General features: G+C 50.0%; 1 long non-coding RNA gene across 2 annotated transcripts in view; it reads left to right on the top strand.

Moving 5' to 3' along the window:
• LOC142008855 (uncharacterized) overlaps positions 1-15,081 on the top strand; it is a 40,644-nt gene extending 25,563 nt beyond the window's left edge. For both annotated transcript variants that reach the window (XR_012644248.1, XR_012644247.1), the window contains 3 exons: positions 35-206; positions 12,944-13,090; positions 14,731-15,081. This is a non-coding gene — a long non-coding RNA (uncharacterized LOC142008855). The remainder of the gene's footprint in view (positions 1-34; positions 207-12,943; positions 13,091-14,730) is intronic.
• Positions 15,082-21,860: the final 6,779 nt, after the last annotated feature.

Below are 21,860 nucleotides of genomic sequence, written 5' to 3'. Positions count from 1 at the left end.
AGAAGGCCAACAGTTAATTATTTTCATATTCCAGAATCACCTAAAATTGAAAAGGAAACGTTTTCATACATTATATATCAGAATCAAGGGGAAAACCAAGAACAAGATCAGCTCATTACTCAATGAAGTGGAAAAAACAGCAACAAAAAATGTGGACGTGGCAGAAGCACTAAATGAATCTCTTTGTTTCAGTTTTCACCAAAAAGGTTAGTGGTAATGGAATAGCTAACATAGCAAAGGTCAGTGAAAATGTGGTAACATCAGAGATTAAAATAGGGAAAGAACAAGTTAAAAATTACAGAGGCAAGTTAGAGGGAGGGATAGTTCAGTGGTTTGAGCACTAACCTGCTAAACCCAAGGTTGTGAGTTTAATCCTTGAGGAGGTGGATTAGGGCAAATAGGCATCAGGGATGGTGCTTGGTCCTGCCAAGAGGGCAGGGGACTGGACTAGGTGACTTCCCAAGGTCCCTTCCAGCTCTAGGAGATGTGTCTTGCCAATTATATGTACAAGTCAGCAGGCCCTGATAAACACACAAGGAGCTGACTGAGGAGATATCTGAGCCATTAGCAAGTATCTCTGAAAAGTCCTAGGAGAGAGCCAGTGAAATGGTATATGACACCATATTGGCCCATCTACAAAAAAGGAAATAGGGCCAATGTGGAGAATTACAGAGATGGTCATTTTAACTTCAGTATCCAGAAAGATAATGATCAAATAATCAAGCAACAAATTTGTAAACAGTGAGAACAGGGATTCCTGCAATGGTCATTTCTGGGGCCAGTTTTGTTCAACACCTTCATTAATAACCTGGATGAGAGGATGGATTGCACGCTTAGGAAGTCTGTGGATCACACTAGGGTTCAGAGGGAAGCAGATATGCTGGAATGTAGGGATAAGGTCCAGAGTGATGTAGATAAACTGAAAGATTGAGTCAAGAGAAATCTGATGAGGTTTAATAAAGGCAAATGCAGAGTACAGCACTTAGGATATAAGAATGCCAAACACTGCTACAGGCGGGGACTGACTGGCTAAGTGGCAGTTCAGCAGAAAAGAACCTAGGCATTACAGTGGATAAGAAGCCACACATGAGTCAACAATGTGCCTTCACAGCCAAGAAGTCTAGCGGCATATTGGGCTGCATTAGTAGGAGCATAGCCAGCAGATCTAGGGAAGTGATGGTTCCCCTTTATTTGACACTGGTGAGGCCACATCTGGAATATTGTATCCAGTTCTGGGTCCCCCTCTCATTATATAGAGGATGTGGATGCATGGAGAGAATCCAGTGGAAGGCAACAAACATGATTAGGGGGCTGGAGCACATGACTTATGAAGAGAGGCTGAGGGATTCCTGCTTTAGTCTACAGAAGAGAAAAATGAGGAGTGATTTGATAGCAGCCCTCAATTACAGGAAGAAGATTACAAAGAGGATGGAGGGAGGCTCTCTTCAGTGGTGACAGATGTCAGAATGAGAAGCAACAATCTGAAGTTGCAGTGGGAGACATCTAGGTTGTATATTAGGAAAAACTGGAATAAGTTACCTAGAGAGGTGGTGGAATCTCCATTCATAGAGATTTTTAAGTCCTGGCTGAACAAAAACCTGGATGGGATGATTTAATTGGGATTGGTCCTGCTTTGAGCAGGGGCTGGACTGGATGACCTCCTGTGGTCTCTTCCAACCCCATGATTCTATGATTCTCTAAGCGTTTAAATGAGAGCATTTCTGTTTCTGATAGTAATGAAAAAATGAGGGGGAGAATAAAAGCATCTCAACTGACCCCTTCCGCAATTTCTGTATTCCTCTGGTTTTCTCATATGTTTAACACCATGGCTACATCTACACTACAGCAATCTGTCAACAGGAGTAACTGACCTAAGAGAACTTCCGACAAAACTTCTGACAACAGATCATAGTCACACACTAAGTGGATCTCTTTATTAATCCACTCAGTTGACAGAGAGTGGCTGGACTGCCTGGTGGCCCTCTCAACAGAATGGCCAACCAAAAGCACAGCAGACAGGACTGCCTGGTGACCCAGAAGCCCTTTCAGTCAACAGAGGGCTCCCCTGAGCATCCACACAGCTTTTTTTTGACAGATTCTGTCGAAAAAGGAGTTCTGCCTCATGGGGGAGAGGTAAAAGGCTGTTAACAAAAGTGCCAAGTTTGGGCAACAGCATGAAATATGCAGAATATGAAATGTGTGGATATTAGTGGAATATGGAATATCCTGTTCTGTCAGAAAAACAAATTTAAGACTAATGGCAATATCCTTGATCAAAGCACTAGCACTTCATAGACTACGTCATCCTCTGTGCTCAGGATCAGTGTGATGTCCTTCTCACACATACAATGACTATTGCCGATGACTGTTGGACCAATCACTGCCTTATTTGATTCACAACAGCCACCAGGATTGTCACCAAATGGAGAAGTCAGAGGAAAAGGATCCAATGAAAGATCAAAGTACAGTCTTGAAGGACACCATCAGATGAAGTGACTTTCAGATAGCATTCCAAAGGAAGCTACCAACAGTACATCCTGAAGATGTGGAAGAACACTGGTGTCAATTGAAAAATTCCATCATTAGACCTTGTGGAGGAACCATTGGCTGCCGGTCTAAGAAGCATCAGGATTGCTTTAATGAGAACTATGTCAAAATTGAACTCCTGCTTGAGGTGAAAAGGAAAGATTTTAGGGCTCAGCAAAGCAACATTAACTGCACAACAAAGACAGAAGCACACACTAAGGCCAAGGCAGAAGTCCAAGGTAAAGCAAGGACTCTGAAAAACCAGTGGTGGACTCAGAAGGCATGAGAAGCATGTTGCAGACATCAATGATAAAAGAGATTTTTTCAATGCTACCAAACTGTTTTTGGACCAAGAAACCATGAGATTAATCCCCTGAGATCAAAGGATGGTACCTAATGCTTGAAAGACAATGGAGTCATTGCTTCTCACTGGAGAGAGAACTATAATGAGCTCTTGAACTGCTCTTCCACCATGGTCCTAGAATCCCTTGACAAAATCCCTCAGAAACTGCCTGGGGATGGGTCGTGTGCTTCAGGGTAGTTAAATAAATGCCTCAGAGGCTCATTGTGTCCCTTTTACTCTGCCCCCAAGGGTTCTCCAGGAGCGGGGCACAGCTTACTGAGCCATACTCATCATAGGCACAGTCATAAATGGGGGAGACACCACATGGATGTTGGGGTTCCTCCTGCTCCTTCCAAGTGTCCCAGGGAGTGTGGGGCAGTCTGGGGGGAACTCGGTCCCCTCCTGCTCCATCTGGGTTCTGGCCCAGGAACCCTGGGCAGCTGCTGCTGGAGGGGCTGTCTCCCTCAACCGAAAGGGCAACAGCTTCCACCCTGGGCCACTTCCCCAGAGGCTTTCCCCAGTATCTTCTCCTGTAGCTCCTGCAAGCCTTCTGTCTTTCAGGGCTCTCCTTCGCAGACCTTTCCTCCTTCCTGGTCTGCCCCATTTCTCCTTCCCCCTCCTTACCTGAGGGGAAGCCTTTTCAAGGACTCCACAGGCCTTGATTGGCTGCAGTTGCTTGGTTATCCACAGGTGTAGGATTGACCTGGTGCTGCAGGCTGACCCTTGCTGGACCTCAGTCCCTGGAACCATAAAAACACAGACCCAACTGCCCATGTACATGCCCTCCACTAGGCTACTATAACCTGCTATGGTCTGTCACACTACCTTGAGTGAGGTCCAAGCAGCCATCAAAGCAATGAAGTTCAACAAGGCAACTGGACTAAATGGACTAAATGAAGACTGCAGAAGTCTTCAAAGAAGGTGGGCCAGAGCTCCACAAACAACTCCACCTCCTGATTCTCAAGATCTGTGTTAGGGAACAGATGCTGCAAGATTTCAGAGACACACTGATCATCAGTCTCTTCAAAAAGGGCAACAAGTTGGACTGTGGAAACTACCATGGCATCGCTGTCCGGGCAACAGCATGGAAAATCTTGGCTCAAATCCTTGCAAGCTGACTCCTGCCACTCTCAGAAGAAACTCTCCCGGAATCTCAGTGTGGCTAACGATCATTCTGAAGAACAGCAGACATGAGCTTCACCTCCCAGCAACTGCAAGAACAAAACCAAGCCTTATACCTGAGTTTCATCAACCTAACCAAAGCATTCAAACTCAGTGGCTGTGGCTGCACTAGGAAGTGATGTTGAAAGGAGTAATCCCCATCTATCACTTTGAAGTGAGCCTCTTTCAAAGGAAGTGACTACACACAAAACATGGATTGACATTGTGATCCACAACATCGAAGAGACGCTCCATCATTTAGAAATGCAGCGGCTACACAGCCACAGCCTCATTTCAGAATAACGGGGCAGGAAACAGTGAGGGCAGGGTCGAATGGCCGACAAGCCCTTCCTGCAGCACAGGCCAGCCACCCTATTAAGGGGCCCTGCCTAAACACACACCCCCGTGCACATGCTGAGGACCCGGGCTGCTTGCAGCACGCGACCTCCAGCACAGCACTCAGCAGAGCCTTGGTTAGCCACCACACCAGTGCCTGCCATGGACCCGCAGCACTTCACTGATGGGGACACCCTGGACATCATGGCCACCCTGATGGCCATCCTGACAGCATGCCGTATGAGGCTATGTGCCACCCGACACATGACCAGCCCCCTGCAGCACCCCCCTCACAGTGCATACAGAGCACCCCTGTTCCAGCCCTGCCGTTGACTCTGGCAGTACCCCAGCAGTGGGGAATGGTGGGACAACATCGTCCTCAGGGAGTGGGACGACGACCAGTGGCTCCACAACTTCTGGATGACTCGGGCCACATTCATGGAGCTGTGCCATTGGCTGGCACCAGCACTTCACCACCAGGACATCCGCATGCAGCCTGTGCTCCCCCTGGAGAAACAAGTAGCCATCGCTGTGTGGAAGCTTGACACTCCGGACAGCAACTGCTCAGTCAGCCACCAATTCGGGATAGTGAAGGCCACTGTCGGGGTCATCCACCTTGAGGTAAGGCACCCAGGGCCACACACTCACGGCGGGGTCCTGGTGAGGTGGGCGTCCCAGGAAGAGGGGTCCCAGGGAGGGGGGTCTCAGGGAGTGGGAGCCAGGGGAGGGGGTCCTGGAGAGGGAGGTCCCCATATGCTACCACACACTCATTGGCGCCTGTGCCCTCTACCCCCTACAGGTTGTTGCTGCCATCAACAGGCTCCTGTGCCACCTGATCCACCTTGGAGATGTGGACGCTGCCATGGCCAGCTTCCAACAGCTGGGATTCCCCAACTGCATTGGTGCATTGGACCGCACCCACATCACCATCCGGGCCCCACTACACAGCTGGGGACAGTACATCAACCAAAAAGGTTACCACTCCGTTGTCCTCCAGGCCCTTGTGGATGCCCAAGGATGTTTCACAGACATTTGTGTGGGCTGACCAGGCATGGCCCACAATGCCCGCATCCTGTGGAACTCAGGGCTGGGCCGCAGGATGGAAGAGGGCACCTACATCCCCCCACGGGAGCTGCCAATGGGGGACGTGACCATGCCCCCCGCATCGTCACCAATGCTGCCTATCCACTCCAGGCCTGGCTAATGCAACCCTACACGGGACACACCAACGGGAGACAGGACCTCTACAATGCCAGCCTCAACCAGGCCAGGAATACCTTTGAGCGGGCAAACAGCCATCTGAAGGCCCGTTTCAGGTGCCTTCTGACTCGCTAGAGGTAGGCCTGCCCAGCATGCCTGCAGCTATGGGCACCTGCTGTGCTCTCCACAACCTCATGGACAGCAAGCAGGAGCTCTTTGTGGCGCACTGGGCAGCCGAGGCCATGCCACACTATGAGCAGCCAGGTGTGGTCCCATGATGTGAGGTGCACTGGGACAGGGCACATATGCAGGATGCCCTCTGGGAGGCCTTTGCCCAGGGGCCCCCATGACCTGGCCCGCCTCACTCCACGCAACCTCACCCCTCATTCTTACCCCCGCCCCACCAGCACCCCCCTCGCCATCCCCACCCAAAGCAAGACACATATCACGGTTAAATAAATTCAACTGTTATTTTTGGAAAACAAAGAACATTTGACTATTGACATGGAGGGGGTGGGGGTGAACTATATACATGGGGAAATGGGGGGCCTCAATCCTCCATCAGAGTGGCTGGTCAGGAGCCATGATGGCCTCTGGAGCCACAACCGCCCTGGGTCCGGGGACCATGGCAGGGCCGGGATGGGGCAGGTGGAATGGGGAGGTAGAGCTGGACCAGGGTACCTAGGGGCTCAGACTCGTGAGGAGGTGGGGCAGAGCCACGGAGAGGCAGGGCTCACCTGGCCACAGCCAGCGTGCCATCTCCTGCCACTCTAGTCTGGGAGCAGAGCTGCAAGGGCAGGAGGGTGGATGGGGGGCTGGGGAAGAGGGGGGCGCTGAGGAAGAAGGGGGTGGGGAAGAGGGGGAGGTTGGGGCAAAAGGGGGGCTGTGACAGAGATGGGGTCTGGGGAGGAAGGGGGGCTGGGGCAGAGGTGGGGTGCAGGAAAGCCTATCCATGGGGCAGGCAGCTGGGCCAGGCGGTTGGCGACAGCCTGGATCAGGGTGTCAAGATACTCAGCCAGCCAGTCCCAGGCTGCCCGCTCCATGGAGAGCCACTCCTGCATTAAGTGGTTCTGCTCCTGCCATGCAGCCGTGTGGGCTGCTGCCAGATCATCTGCCTGCTGCAGCAGCGGCTCCTCCCACCACGGTGCCCAGTCCAGGGAGGCGTCACCCCTTCACCCTCCTCAGCTGCTGTGGGGCTTCTGGGCATGTCCAGGGGGCTGGGGTGGCTGGCAGCTGTTGAGACTGTGAAGACATAAGGGTAGAGGGTGGTGCCCTGTCATGATACCTGGTACTGTGGGCCAGTGGCCTTGTCTCCACTGCCATCCCACCCTGTTTGTGGTGAGGGGCTCTGGGGTAGCATGTCTGATGTGGGGTCCGTCAACATGGGGCTGCTAGAGTGGCTGCCCCAGCCCTCCCAGGCTTCTGACCCTCATGGCAGCCCCTGGCCCAATGCGGGGGCCCTCCACACGCATGGGCCTCCCCTGGCAGCGATGACGGCTGTTCCTGGCCCAGGGCTGCATTCCCAGGCCTGTGCTGGCTGTGTTGGGGACCACCCCCCCGCATGACCAGGGCACCCCATGCCCGATCCTACCTGAGGGTTTCTCAGGTGGTTCAGGGGAGGCCCAGGTGGAGGTAGCCCAGCTATGGCCCTCAGAGGGCTCGGCTATGTACAGTGGTCCCTCACTCCCACCGTTGCTGTCCCCAGTGCCAGCAGGTACTTTGGGGCCTGTATTGGGGTGGGGGGCATCAAAGATCCTGGCTGGGGCTCCTCGCCCTGCCTCTCCGGCTCTGTCATGTCCAGGGTTTCCTGGGGTGGTGCAGTTTCCCTGGGTCCCAGCAGCTGGTGGAGCTCCCTGAAGTGGGGGCAGGTGGCCGGCGCTGCTCCCGACTTCCTGGCTGAGTCCCTTGCTCGGGCATAGACCTGCCGCAGCTCCTTCACTTTGGAGCGGACCTGGTCAGGAGTCCAGAGGGGGTGGCCTCTTGCAGTGACGTTGCTGGCGTGGTGGGTGAAGGCATCTGCATTTCTCTTCTGCCCCTCCATCCTGAGCAGGATGTCCTTGTACCCCCAGACATCCAGCACATCTGGGACTTCAGCTTCCAGCCAGAGGCCCTCCCCTTCTTTTTGGGGGCTGCCCAGAGCCCTGGGAGCCCTGCCGCCCAGAACACTTGGCTCCACGGGGATCCTGGGGGTCTTGGCTACTAGCCATGCATCCGGCCACGGAAGGGTGTCACTTCCTGGGGGTGCTTGGGAGTGTCATCTGGCCACCTCATGCTCCTACATCTGCCAACACACTCTCAGCTTCCTGCATGGGGTTTCTGTGTCCCTGTAGCTTTAAGGCACCCGTAGCTGACAGCCATAGAGCTCCGGCTGCTGGTCAGGGTGTCTCTGTGCTCTAGGGAGGGGCTGGCTCTGGGGAGGACTTTTCATTTTGAAATGGCGGCCAGGGAGCGACGACACACATTTCATTTCAAAATCAACATCGAAAGGAGGCGTTATTCCCAACACGGGAGTGGAGTAACAACTTCGAAATGAACGCCTTTTACTTTTGAAGTTGATTTTGAAATGAGCAATTTCTGGGTAGTCACTCTCCTGCTCATTTTGAAATTGCCCCTCATTTCGAAAGCGTTTTCAAAATGAGCAGCTAGTGTGGCCACAGCCAGTCAATCACAGTGCCCTGTGGACCATCCTCTCAAAGACAGACTGCCCCAAAAATTCATTAGCATCTGAGGCTGCTTCATGACAACATGACTGTCACAGTAATGAGCAACAATGGATCCCAAAGTGACCCCTTTGAGGTCAAAATGGGAGTCAAATAAGGCTGTGTTATTGCCCCATCACTGTTCTGCGTCTTCATCACCATGACCCTTCACCTCATTGAGGCAAGGTTTCAGACGGTGTGAATATTGTCTATAGAATGAATGGGAAGTTTTTCAGTCTCAGGAGACTGAAGGGTAAAAGCAAAATCTCCACAACCTCAATCATGGAGCTCCAGTACGTGGATGACAACAGGGCTACTGCTCTTTCTCTCAGCCCCTCCGACCATCTAAAGAGCCTTTGCTGAAGCATATGAAAATCTTGGCCTCATAGTGAATATCAAAAAGACCAAGGTGCTTTACCAATCTTGCTGATGGGACAATCTCATAGCTCACTGGCTCCCACTATCTGTACAGGTGATATTAGTGTTGGATTTCATAAAGGAGTTGTCGTTGAACAGGGAACACCTCATGAATTCATGACACAGAAGGGTGCCTACTATTCTCTTGTGGTGCAACAGGTAATGGGATGTGATGAGTGCTTCTCAGTGCTTCAGCTTTACTGGCTGTCTCTATATTGAGAAAATTATCAATATATCTCACTGGCACTAATTTTTGTATTAGTCAGTGAGTGCTCTTCTCTGTCACCCTCTCCCCTGCATGAGCTGTGGGTGGGGGCTGGTAGGTGGAAGGCTGACCAGGGTTGGGCCTTGGGGGTGAAGAGCCTGAGCAGGGGCAGAGCCTCTAGTTGGAGTGTAAGTGGGGCCTCAGCTGAAAGAGGTCAGTTGGGTGAAGAGCCTCAGGCCTGATCAGGGCCTTGGGGAGGAGCAAGAGCAGGGCCACAGTCCATGTGCTGGAGCCCACTAAAGATTAATCCAGTCCTGAAAATGTTGAACACCCCCTATTTTCTGGTGGGTGCTTGAGTCACAGAGCACCCATGGAGTTGATACCTATGACTGCTGACACATTCAGCACTCAAAGAGCTGGGTCAGGGTCACTTTGAAGTTTCTGTGTGCTTTCTAGTTGAGAGAAAATTGATCAGGCAACCTTGTTTGTGCGTCAAAAGTGATTGTGCGTCAAAAGTGATTTTCACTAGTAGCACTGCTTCACATTTCCCCAGAGTAGTGAGTCAAAAGCACAGTGGAGAAGAAGAGGTGGATGAAATCAGCACAGGACTGTTGCATACCAGATTCAACTGAGCTAGATATGTAGTTGGGGGAAAACAATACAGAGCCAAATTCTCTGCTAGAGTAAGCTGGAGCTGCACCAGTTGATACTGGCAGAGAAGTTGGCCTCTACAAATTATGAGGTGAAAGTGACCATGTAACCAAAGTATTATTGTTATTATTTCCACTCCAAATACACTGTTCCTGCACCTTGCTGCAAGCTGCCTTTTGACGGTGCATCACTATTACTTGCTTGTCACTACAGTCATGGTGATGAAGAGACAGAAGATAACTTTGAGGAAGAAAAACTAGGTGATCTCCAGATGAATAACTTGATGGACTGGGGTGCTTTGGAAGAACCAGGAATCATTGATATGGGAAGTATTTGTAAGCGATTCAGAATATATAAAAGCAGAAAAACCTCTTCTAGGAAAAAAGGTTTAAAAAGAAAAAAACGAAGGAGAAACATTAGTGCTAAAAATCAGTTTAATCCTAAGGTTTAGTGATAGCTTGTGAAAATTGGAACAGAGGTCATTCTCTTGTCTTTTCTTTTTTTTTTTTAAGGCCTAATGCCAAACTACCTTTGCTATGATCTCACGTTATGCAGCATTGATGCTGGCGAATACTTGTATTGGGAATCTTTAGGGGACACACAAGTGTAAACATGTCAATCTGACCTCTAAAGACGACATTAACCTGATACAAAATCTGGTGTTAAGGAGCTTTCTGCTTGTTAGTTATCTTTTTGTACATTTTCTCAACCTCTTGTCAAACTTCAGTCCACTGTTCAGGTCACGTTTCTGTTCAGGTAATTAAGTTATACCTATCTATAGACTTTGCATTTTATCAGTAGAAGAAATGATCCTTGTGATAGGTATACGGATTTGAAAAGCACTTTGGGATAACAGGCACTATATAAATGCAAATTATTATAGTTAATAATAGTGCTGCTATTTTGAAATGATGCCTAAATTACTATACTAGAAGAGGCATGCCTTTTCTGCAACTACCTCTCTCTACATTTCACTAGGACCATCTCCTGAGGACCTTACACTATTTCTATTCAGGTAAATTCCCCTTCTGGCTAAGGTATTTTGCCTGAGTTAGAAATGAATAAAAAGCAGATAAGGACTTTTGGTTTTAGGCTCTTTTTCAATGGACTCATTGAAGTCAATTAAAAGAATTCTTATGCTCTCTGCAGTGGACTCAGTCTATTGGGCCAAACAAGGACTTTTATTGCAGAATGTATGCACTGTAGTTTGAACTGCATACAATAAAATTATTCTCATCCTCCTGTAAGGCTGGTTGTAGAAGACCTACATAAAGCTGTTCAATGATCTGCCAGTGCAAAGAGCTAGAATATAAATTTAGTGTGAAACCATCTCCGCATTGAAATCAATGGGAGTTTTCCTGAGATTTCTTCAGTAATGAAATGTCTGATTACTAAATACAGTTTCAGAATCCATAATGTGCCTAACTTTTCCAGATGTTGGTCTTTTAGAACTGAGTTGCTCAACATTCTTGGATTCAGACCCTATTTGCTAGTTGTTAATGGTCTTCTGTGATCCCCAGACTGCCTGAGACACGCCTAGAGAGAATGCCTCGACCCGACAGGGATACATTGGAGGTTATGTGGACTTCAGAGCTAAGATTCCAGATATTCTAGCCAGATGTAAACTACAGAGGAACTCCACCCACCAACAACAGAGGGGGAGAGGTGGCAAACCAAACACCCCCTTCAAAAGCACACAGCCCACTGGATGGGGGAGAATAAATGGTGGAGGGGTTTGGTGGGGTGGAGGTATATGAGGGTATGGGGATGTAATGAGAAAAGAGTTGGAGAGTCTAGGAAGTGAAATGGGGGAGAAGGGTATGGAGTGCGGTGAGGTACTGGAGGAAGGACATGGGAGCAGACAGGTCTGGTGGAGAGGTGGCACGCCGTTAGCTCTCAAAACCACAGACACCTCACCCAGCCCGCGGAGAGCAGAGGGTAAAGTAGTGGAGGGATCTGGGATCCTACGGTTAAACTGGGGTGTTGGACGAAGGAGTTGAGAGGGCAGGGGCTCTTAGGAGTCTGGGGGCCACTGTAAGAAGTATGACAGATGGAGAGTTGTTTGGCTGTGGCAGGGGGATACATCAAAGGTGCAGGACAAGGGGTATGGAAGAGGGAGTGTTGCCCAATTGCTGGGTGGGGGAACATTGGAGGGGGGCACACTACTTACCAGAGATTGTGAACTAGCTGCTCCATCTGGTGGGACTTCCTGGGCTGGGTGTGCCGGTCTCAGATGCTGCAGCACAGCTCAGGTTTGGCCTGGCCCCTCAGTGATGGGCCAGCCAAATTTGTGAGAGTGATGTGACCATGTGCACCAGCCTGAAGAGGGGAGCAGAGCCCAGCCTGGCCTACCATCCATAGACACATTTGAGTGACCCAGTTCGGGGTTGTGACCCACCAGTGGCAAAACTCTGTTGAAGGAGCACCTTATTATTATAGTACCGCCTACTGGTAGAACTTGATGTGAACAACCTGCAGCAACCGGCTGCTTTCTTAAAATATGGTGCATGAAAGTGCAAGAGTCCAGAACCCACTTTTTATCTATTCATAGCTGTTGCATTTAAGCTTGTCAGAGGATATAGTGAATGGCCAGATGCATGGCTTCAGAATTTTTGCTTCTTGTACTAAAGCGAAGAAATCAGATGTGCAGGCATGAAATTATTTGTCACAAAGTTTACCACACTTGTATGTCTGATGTGTGGGCAGGCTTTTCCAGTATCTAAAACACAGGATGCTCAGAAGAGGCCACCACAAATGACTCAGAATCTATGTAATATTTTATGCCAGTGCCTGTGTTTTCATTTCATTTTCCAAGACTTCCTCAACAACTGTATGGGCATTTTGAATGGTTCAGCAAACATGAATTGATCCGCCACTTATTTTTCAAGGGAAATGTAGCCTAAATCGCTGTTTCATATGCCTTTTCTGTGCATCTGGTCAAATGATTCATTGTCGGTATTTTGTAAAAGACAAAACAGACTAACTGACATAACTAGACCCAATTGTATTACTGCCAACCCACTAGCATTCAGCACAGGCCAAACTAGACTGATCTTTTTGTGTTCAGAACAGTGACACTTTTAGATCATTATAATGATTCATGTGTTAAAACTTGCAGTCCATGGTCACTGACCCAATTTGACATTTCACTGAACTATACAAGCCCCATCCCTGCCATTCTTCCAGTTAGCTTTTTGTTAAATTTATGCCTGCAGATTTTTTTGGCTTACAGTTTAAGACATTAAATCACAGAGAGGCAAATCTTTCTGTTCATTCTGTATGTGCATTCAAGGCTGGGGCAAATTATAACAGTTTCGAGGACAATCTATTGATTTACCCCTGAGGTGCGGAAATTGTCATGTTCCACCTCTTTCAGTGAGCGTTTGGGTTTTATCTCTTCTGTAGGAGGAAAGTCTCGCTGAGGTGCCTTATTCTAAAACTCTGGCTCTGAACAAACCTGCATGGCTGCATATATATTTTGGAGTGATTGCCACTGCCTTCTCTGGTGGTATCTACCCTACATTTGCTGTTGTTTTGGGGAAAATTATTGGGGTAAGTTCAGACCTGTATGGTAAACAAGGCACAAATGGAGAGCTTTAAATCCTGCTCAACCCTCCAGCTAGTCCTCTCGAGTGAGAGCTTAGGGCCTCATTCACTCCCACTGAACTCGGTCTTTCCATTGACTGTAGCAGGGACTTGATCAAGTCCTTGATCTCTTCTCTGTACGTAGGATTTCCTGTCTATTTTCCAGACCCCCCTTTAAAATGACTTCACCTTTTCAGAGCAACAAATCACCTTTCACTATCAAACTCATAGGGTGTGTCCACACTAGAGTGCAACATCAAAGTAGCAGGCACAACTTCGAAATAGCATGCGCTGTGTCCACACACGCCGCGTATTACTTCAAAGTTGAAATCGACATTAGGCATGGAGATGGCGAAAGCGCTATTCCTATGAGAAGATGGGAATAGCGCCCTGCTTCAACGTCTAAGTAGAATGTGTATAGATGATCCGCGTCCTGCTACTTTGAAATAGTGGGGTCTGCCATGGCAGCAATCAGCTGTTAGGTGGAGACATGCCGTCCAGCCCCTGTGGGGCTCTATGACATTTGCACTCAGTGGCTCTTAAACCCTGCAGCAGGAAGCTGAGATCATGCAGGGAGTAGCCATGCCACAAGGTGCCCCAGCACGGCCCAGAGAAAGCTGATGACAGCTAGCCAGCCCCTCAAGCACCCTCAGGACTCCCCCACCAAGCCATCCCAGGGCTCTCAAGCCTCCAGCCAGTGGAACAGGAAGCAGGGCCCCTCTTGGACTGACTCCGAGCTCCACGACCTTCTGGGGCTCTAGGATGAGGAGGAGGTGTTCCATGTAATGGGGAGCAAGTGACGTAATGTGGATGTGTTCACCCAGCTGGCCGAGGACCTGACTGCCTGGGGTCACCCTGCTCACACTCCTGACCATGTCAGGAGTCAGGTCAAGGAATTGTGGCAAGGTTAAGTTCAGGCATGGGACTCAGGCAGCTGGCTGGGGGGCCGCCCCCACTGCTTGCCCCTATTACCAGGAACTCAGGGCCATCCTGGGCCCCTGATACACCTCCTCCCCGCCCCCGGCTGTCCTCGACACCATGTCCGAGGAGCCCCAGCAGAATATGGAGCCGGAGTCAGGACTGGAGGCCAGCTCCGCACTCCCAGGGCCAGAGCTGGGACTGTCCACACCACCATCCAAGTGGTCCAGCGAGGAGGGGGAGCTACGACTGGATGTCACCTCCCATAGCTCCAGTTGGGCATCCACCCGATGGGTCTCCCCCTACCATGGAGGTGGACCATCAGATACATATCTCACAGGGCACACACCGCCAGGGCATGGGCCAGGAGCACCACACATGACTGGGGGCCCCCCACACACCCAGCAGACCCCAGCCCGCCAGGGCCCACGCAGACCATGGCCCTAGGATGGCACCATGGCCACCAGTGCCCATCAGCACCCGCATCTGCAGACAATGCTGTGCCCAGCCTATGGGAGAAGGGATGGGGGACAGACCACATGAAGGGGCCACCCACAGGGACACTGCATACACTGATGGGGGGACAGGGGAAGGGGACCTGACACCCATGGGAGGATGGGGGGAAAATGGACCATGGGGCAGGGCTCAGTACTCACAGCCTCCCTCTCTCTTCTCCCCTGTTTCTGCAGACACACCATCCGAGGGCCAGGACAGCATGGTGCCAGCCATTGTCCTGGACAGCGCCCCACCCCACACCAGATCCCTGGACCATGACCGCCAGGAGGCACCACCAGTGCTGGGATAGGTCTGCCCCTGCCAGGGCCAGGACCATGCCCCCATGGACCCTGAGGTGGCTGCCGCCCTCCAGAGCCAGGCAGACATCATGGAGCAGTGGCTGCGCCTCAAGGAGCAGGTGGCCTCCTGGCACTGGGAGGCCTGGCAGGACTTTATGGCCACTTTCAACTGGGTAGTCACCTCCTTTGAGGAGCTGGTGGCCCAGTTGCCATCCCCCACCACCCCAGCTGCTGCCCCATCTGGTACCCCATATGCCAGCTCCACAGGGCAGGAGCCCGCTGGGTCCAACGACTGGGCTGAAGACCCACCCTGACTGTACCTCCCCATCCTCCTGGCTCCCAGATGGCCTCTCCAGATACCCTGGATGGGGGGGGAGCCCGCAACCCACGCACGGCAGGCGTCACGCACATCCACCCCCCCGACTCTGGACTGATGTGCCGACGGCCGGCCTGACCATGTGCCCCCTCATGTATATAGTTGTGCTAATTGTTGTTCCAAAATCATAGTCCACCAGCTCAATTAGTTAACTATGATTCACTGTTTTATTTTTCCCAAACCCCAGTGTGGCATATGCTTTTGGTGGGGGCAGTGTGCAGGTGGTGGGGGCAGTGTATGGGTGTTGGGGACAGTGTGCAGGAGGACCACCAGGGATGGCCAGCGTAACACTCACTGGGTCCCCTGATCAAAATACTCCCACAGGGCCTCCCAGACCCGGACCACCCTCATGGTGGGTCTGGTGACTAGGGTCAGTGGCTGGTTGAGGGTAGCCCATTCGGGCCTCGACCACCCACCCCTGCATGAAGGTCTCCTCCTTGCTTTCTACCAGGTTGTGGAGCATGCAGCATGCACCCACAGTCTGGGGGATGTTTGGGAGCCTCACATCCAGGTGAGCCAGGAGGTAGTGCCGCTGGCCATTCAGGCACCTGAAGGCCCACTCGGCCACCTGGTGGGCGTGGTTCAGCCAAGTATTGTAGCACTCCTAGCTGGCATTGAGGTGGCCTGTGTAGGGGTGCATGAGCTAGGGCTGGAGCGGGTAGACCACATCTGCCACAAGGCAGAGGGGCATGGATGTGTCCTCTAGTGGGCTCTCCCTCTGGGGGATGTAGGTCCCTGCCTCCAGCTGGCAGCACAGGCCCAAGTTATGGAACATGCAGGCATCATGGATGCAGCTGTGCCAGCCCATGTCCTGGAACCGGCCCTGGCTGTCCACCGTGGCCTGCAGGACCACTGAGTGGTAGCCCTTCTTGTTTAGCACAGTACACAGTGGCAGGTGGGGACCAGGAGTTCCCTTCTGCCCCTGGGGAGGGCTCCCCCACCAGGAGCTGCTGCGTGGCTACCCGTGCAGTGTCTAGCAGGGCACCTGCCCCACGGGAGATAGCTTGCAGGGCTTCCAGCTTCTGCTGCTGCGCATCCATGTGCAGCCACTGGGTCTGTGAGGCTAGTGGCACCAACGCAGGACTCGTGCTGTGTAGGCCAAGTGCATTTGGGAGGGACCCTTTAGGGGAGCGGCTTACTGTGACCCTGTCCGCGGGCTCTCCTCACAGAATCACAGGGCTGGAAGGGACCTCAAGAGGTCATCTAGTCCAGCCCCCTGCTTCAAGCAGGATCAACCCCCACTAAGTCATCCCAGACAGGACCTCGTCCAGCCAGAACTTAAAAACCTCAAGGGATGGAGAATCCACCACCTCTCTAGGCAATGCATTCCAATGCTTCACCACCCGCCTGGTGAAGTAGTTTTTCCCAATTACTAACCTACACCTTTCCCTCCTCAACTTCAGACCATTTCTCCTTGCTCTGCCATCTGACACCTCTGAGAACAGTTTCTCACCCTCCTTTTTAGAGCTCCCCTTCAGGAAGTTGAAGGCTGCTAGTAAATCACTTCTAAGTCTTCTCTTCTGTAAACTAAACAAGCCCAAATCCCTCAGCCTATCCTCATAGGTCCTGTGCTCCAGCCCCTTAATCATTTTTGTTGCCATTCGCTGAACCTGCTCCAGCAAATCCACATCATTTTTATACTGGGGGGCTCAAAACTGGACACAATATTCCAGATGTGGCCTCACCAGTGCCAAATAAAGAGGAATAATTACTTCTCTAGAGCTACGTCTACACGTGAAGCCTACATCGAAGTAGCTTATTTTGATGTAGCGACATCGAAATAGGCTATTTCGATGAATAACGTCTACATGTCCTCCAGGGCTGGCAACGTCGACGTTCAACATCGACGTTGGGCAGCACGACATCGAAATAGGCACTGCAAGGGAACGTCTACACGCCAAAGTAGCACACATCGAAATAAGGGTGCCAGGCACAGCTGCAGACAGGGTCACAGGGCGGACTCAACAGCAAGCCGCTCCCTTAAAGGGCCCCTCCCAGACACAGTTGCACTAAACAACACAAGATCCACAGAGCCGACAACTGGTTGCAGACCCTGTGTATGCAGCATGGATCCCCAGCTGCCGCAGCAGCAGCCAGAAGCCCTGGGCTAAGGGCTGCTGCACACGGTGACCATAGAGCCCCGCAGGGGCTGAAGAGGGCTCGTCTCTCAACCCCTCAGCTGATGGCCACCATGGCGGACCCCGCTATTTCGATGTTGCAGGACGTGGATCATCTACACGTGCCCTACTTTGACGTTCAACTTCGAAGTAGGGCGCTATTCCCATTCCCTCATGGGGTTAGCGGCTTCGACGTCTCGCCGCCTAACGTCGATGTTAACATCGAAATAGCGCCCAACACGTGTAGCCGTGACGGGCGCTATTTCGAAGTTAGTGCCGCTACTTCGAAGTAGCGTGCACGTGTAGACACGGCTTAGATCTGCTTGAAATGCTCCTCCTAATGCACCCCAGTATGCCGTTAACCTTATCGGCCACAAGTGCACACTGTCTACTCATATCCAGCCTTTCATCCACCATAACCCCTAGGTCCCTTTCCATTGCACTGCTGCTGAGCCAGTCGGTCCCCAGCCTGTAACAATGCTTGGGATTCTTCCGCCCCAGGTGCAGGACTCTACACTTCTCCTTACTGAACCGCATCAGATTCCTTTTGGCCCAGTTCTCCAACTTATCCAGGTCGCTCTGGATTCTCTCTCTACCCTCCAACAAATCTACCTCTCCCCCTAGTTTTGTGTCATCCGCAAACTTGCTGAGGGTGCAATCCAGCCCCCTCATCCAGGTCATTAACGAAGATGTTGAATAACACCAGCCCCAGAACCGAGCCTTGCAGCACTCCACTTGAAACAGACCGCCATCCAGATATTGAGTCATTGACCACTACCCGTTGGGCCCAACCATCAATCCAGCTTTCTATCCATCTTATTGTCCAAGGATCCAATCAAAAACCGTATCAAAAGCCTTGCTGAAGTCAAAGTATATCACATCCACTGACTTCCCCATGTCCACAGAGCTTGTCACCTCGTCATAGACGCTAACCAGATTAGTCAGGCAGGACTTGCCCCTGGTGAAGCCATGTTGGCTACTTTTGGTCACTTTCCCCTCTTCCAAGTGCTCCAAGTGCTCTCCTGGCCACTTATTTTGAGAGGGGCTGCTTGTGTATGTAGACGCTCCCTTTCAACCTCCAGGGTGGCCCTTTTCGATGTAGCATATCGCTACTGCAACACTGAACATTGACAGAGCCAGGCCTGGAGGATGTGTAGACACTACACATAGAAGTAGCATATTTCAATATTGCGACTTCGAAATATGCTACTTGGAAGTACCGCTCTAGTGTGGACATAGCCCTGCTTTTCACTTACCACTCCTCACTGTTGAGCAGACTCCCTGTCTTGTACCTGACCCTGTTCTTTGCATTGTATCAATTCTCTCTGGAGAGCAAGCTTCTTCAAGGTACCTTGCACTCCAACATGTTTGCAAGAACCATGGACATGCATGGGACTTTCTAAATATTTAAACCCCTTGATTCCTGAATCACCGTAGGAAAAAATGGAGACTTTGGATTTCAGCAGATGATTGTTGCAAGCTACCAGGGTCTGGAGCAGGGTTGGGAGCAGGAATATTGAGAGAATTTTTTATCATCAGAAAAGAGGTAGCTGGAGGGCAGGTGTGACAGCATACAGTGGAAAACAGATTTGAGCTGGTGATGTGGCTGCCTGGAGACAGGATTAATGGAACTGCCCCTGACACGAAAATAAGGAGAGGGTCTGGTGGATAGTTGGGGAAGGAGAACCTGTTGAGACACAGGTCAGCTGGGTGAGCTGGAGTGACCTCTTGGCTAGCAGCAGAGAATTGAGAGGTGGCAGAGCTCAGGAGGCTGTGGAAGAGCTAAGAGATGGTGCTAATGTTCCTTGTTCTGGCAGTGATCAACTTAGTGACACATACAATCGCGGTAAACCTCACCATATGAAAAGTCAAAGCCGAGTATCTAGTCAGTTGCATTATGGTCAAGGTTTTCGGATCTAGTTGTGAAGCTATTTTGTCGATATAACGCAACTCTGTATGCAGTATGTTCGTTATAAATTGTTCCAGAGCCAAGCCACCACAGGACTCAAATGATTGGAATGGAATGCAGAGCCTTACCCTCCCAGACTGACAGTTACAATGCCTGAAAGGTGCTGATGACCATTCTGGGTCTCCTTGGGAAGGCATTGGGTATAGCCCAGCTTCCCTCATTGGCTTGTACATTACAGGAAAAACCCAGCACAACCGGAACTCTCAGGCACTCTCGATAGCAGAGTGACCAAGGATTATAAGGAAAGAATACACATGAAAGATGACTTAACTGCTGAGCTCAGCAGCTGGCTGTGGAAGCACATGGGTCAGGCAGTGTGATGAAACTTTAGATTACAGGAGGGCGTGTGGCTCTTTTCACCATCTTTCGAATGAAATCATATCTCCGAACATGCTGGCGTTTCTATAAACTGTAGCTGAACAGCTGAAATAGCATTACATTTACAGCAGGTTGTTCTAAATATGACTGTTCAGTCCAGCACATATGGTTAAACTGTTTTATTTCCTATTCTTCCTGTTCAGAGATTCACGTCTGGAACATCTGGGGAAGTTCTGAGGAAAAGATTGCAATCGTTGTCATTCCAAGCGATGCTTCTGCTAGTACGCGTCATGTTTGGGACTTCTCAGTTTAGAAAAGAGGAGGCTGCGGGGGACATGATAGAGGTATATAAAATTATGACAGGTGTGGAAAGGGTGAATAAGGAGAAGTTATTTACTTTTGCCCATAATACAAGAACTACAGGACACCAAATGAAATTAATGGGTAGCAGGTTTAAAACTAACAAAAGAAAGTTCTTCACTCAGAGCATAGTTAACTTGTGGAACTCCTTCCCAGAGGAGACTGTGAAGGCTAGGACTGTAACAGAATTTAAGAGCTAGATAAATTCATGGAGGTTAGGTCCATAAAAGGCTATTAGCCAAGGGTAGGAATGGTGTCCCTGGCCTCTGATTGTCAGAGGCTGGAAATGGATGGCAGGAGAAAAATCGCTTGATTGTTGTCTTCGGTCCACCCCCTCTGGGGCACCTGGCACTGGCCACTGTCGGCAGACAGGCTACTGGGCTGGATGGACCTTTGGTCTGACCAATACGGCCATCCTTAAGTTCTTATGTTCTTATGTTTCTCAGTAGGAGCGACAGACTACAAATATATAACACTCCTGCCATGCGAGCCAGATACTTTTTGTGGGCTCTTGTTTATATAACACCATGAAAACTGCAGCTTCAGTATGGCCTGTGTAGAATCTCCATCCAGTGTGGCTATGAGAGAGATTTAGTGAAATCATTTTAGTGACATTTTAAAAAAGGACAAGCTGCAAGTCTCAGAACGTGCAAAACAAAACCAAAGCATGTGTAAATTTCAGTGATACTTGAGAGCTGTCTTCAACGTGTCTAATTTAGATGCCATTTCTTTCAACTGAGACCATATTGAAGAGTGTATAAAACATGCACGTGCCTAAATGATTTGCTATGTTGGTAAAAATTAACAAAACAAAGCCCTGAAGGTCATGATATAAATGTTTAGATAAAGAGGGGTAGCTCCAGTGTCTCCTGTAAGCTGTGCACTTGTTTGGCCACTCACAAGAGATTCAAGTACTGCCCAATTGATTAGCCAAGTGCCCATAACGAGATTTTTTTTGTTCCTACTGATGGGGCACATTAACAAATATCATGGATGCATGTAAAAAAATTGATTCCACACATGAATGGAAAAATCTGTCAATGGATGGAGAAGATTGGAAGGAACACTGGTTAGGTCTGCTTGCATCAAACGCCATAGCAAACAGGTGTGGTCTCCCCAGCGATTATCTTTGCTTGCTCAGAAATGTGGTTTGTCTAGGGTCAAGATGACCAGTAGAATCACAAATTATTTACGATAATGTTATTGTATCATGACTTCCCTTTCATATTCCCTTCTGATGGATCTCTGGGGAATGTCACACTGCCATTTGTTCCTTGCAAATGATTCTCTGTGGATGAATAATTTGACACCATGTACACAAATTGGCGGCACTTGGGATCATAGGGTTCTAGCTGTGAACAGAAGCATTCTAGAAAGATAGGGGACGAGTGAGAAAATTTCAAGAAGAACACCCTCTTCTACTTTTCCACTACCTTTAAAGATCATGGGGCTGATTTTCCTCCCTGGGGAGGAACCCAAGTAGAGCACGTATAGCTCTGTGGAAGTCATTGTAATATAAAACTGGTAGGAGAGAAGCTCTGAGCCCATCAGACCTTGGAAGGTGTACTTATGGTGGATGGTAAATACTTGACTCTCAGTTCTAAAGTCTGTGCAATACATGAAACCTTGATTGTTAAGTTTCATGTTCTGATGGTCAGAAGACTTTAAGATACATTTTTAGTTTATCTGGTAAATGTTATTCATCTCAAATAAGGTGTGTGTATCCTAGTGCTTAGGTTGACTGTCTCTCTTTCCAACATACATATGCTAGTCAAGCTTTAAATATGCATGTATTGCACTAATGACCCTGACAAGTTTGAGTAATGATAAGGATATTTCATTGGCAAAAGCAAAAATAACTGAACTGTCTATTCACTTGCAGGAG

This window comes from Carettochelys insculpta, chromosome 2, assembly GCF_033958435.1.
Source record: "Carettochelys insculpta isolate YL-2023 chromosome 2, ASM3395843v1, whole genome shotgun sequence".
In the NCBI taxonomy this organism is placed as follows: Eukaryota; Metazoa; Chordata; order Testudines; family Carettochelyidae; genus Carettochelys; species Carettochelys insculpta.
The sequence above is the reverse complement of the archived record's forward strand: the minus strand, read 5'-3'. Positions and strand labels throughout refer to the sequence as shown.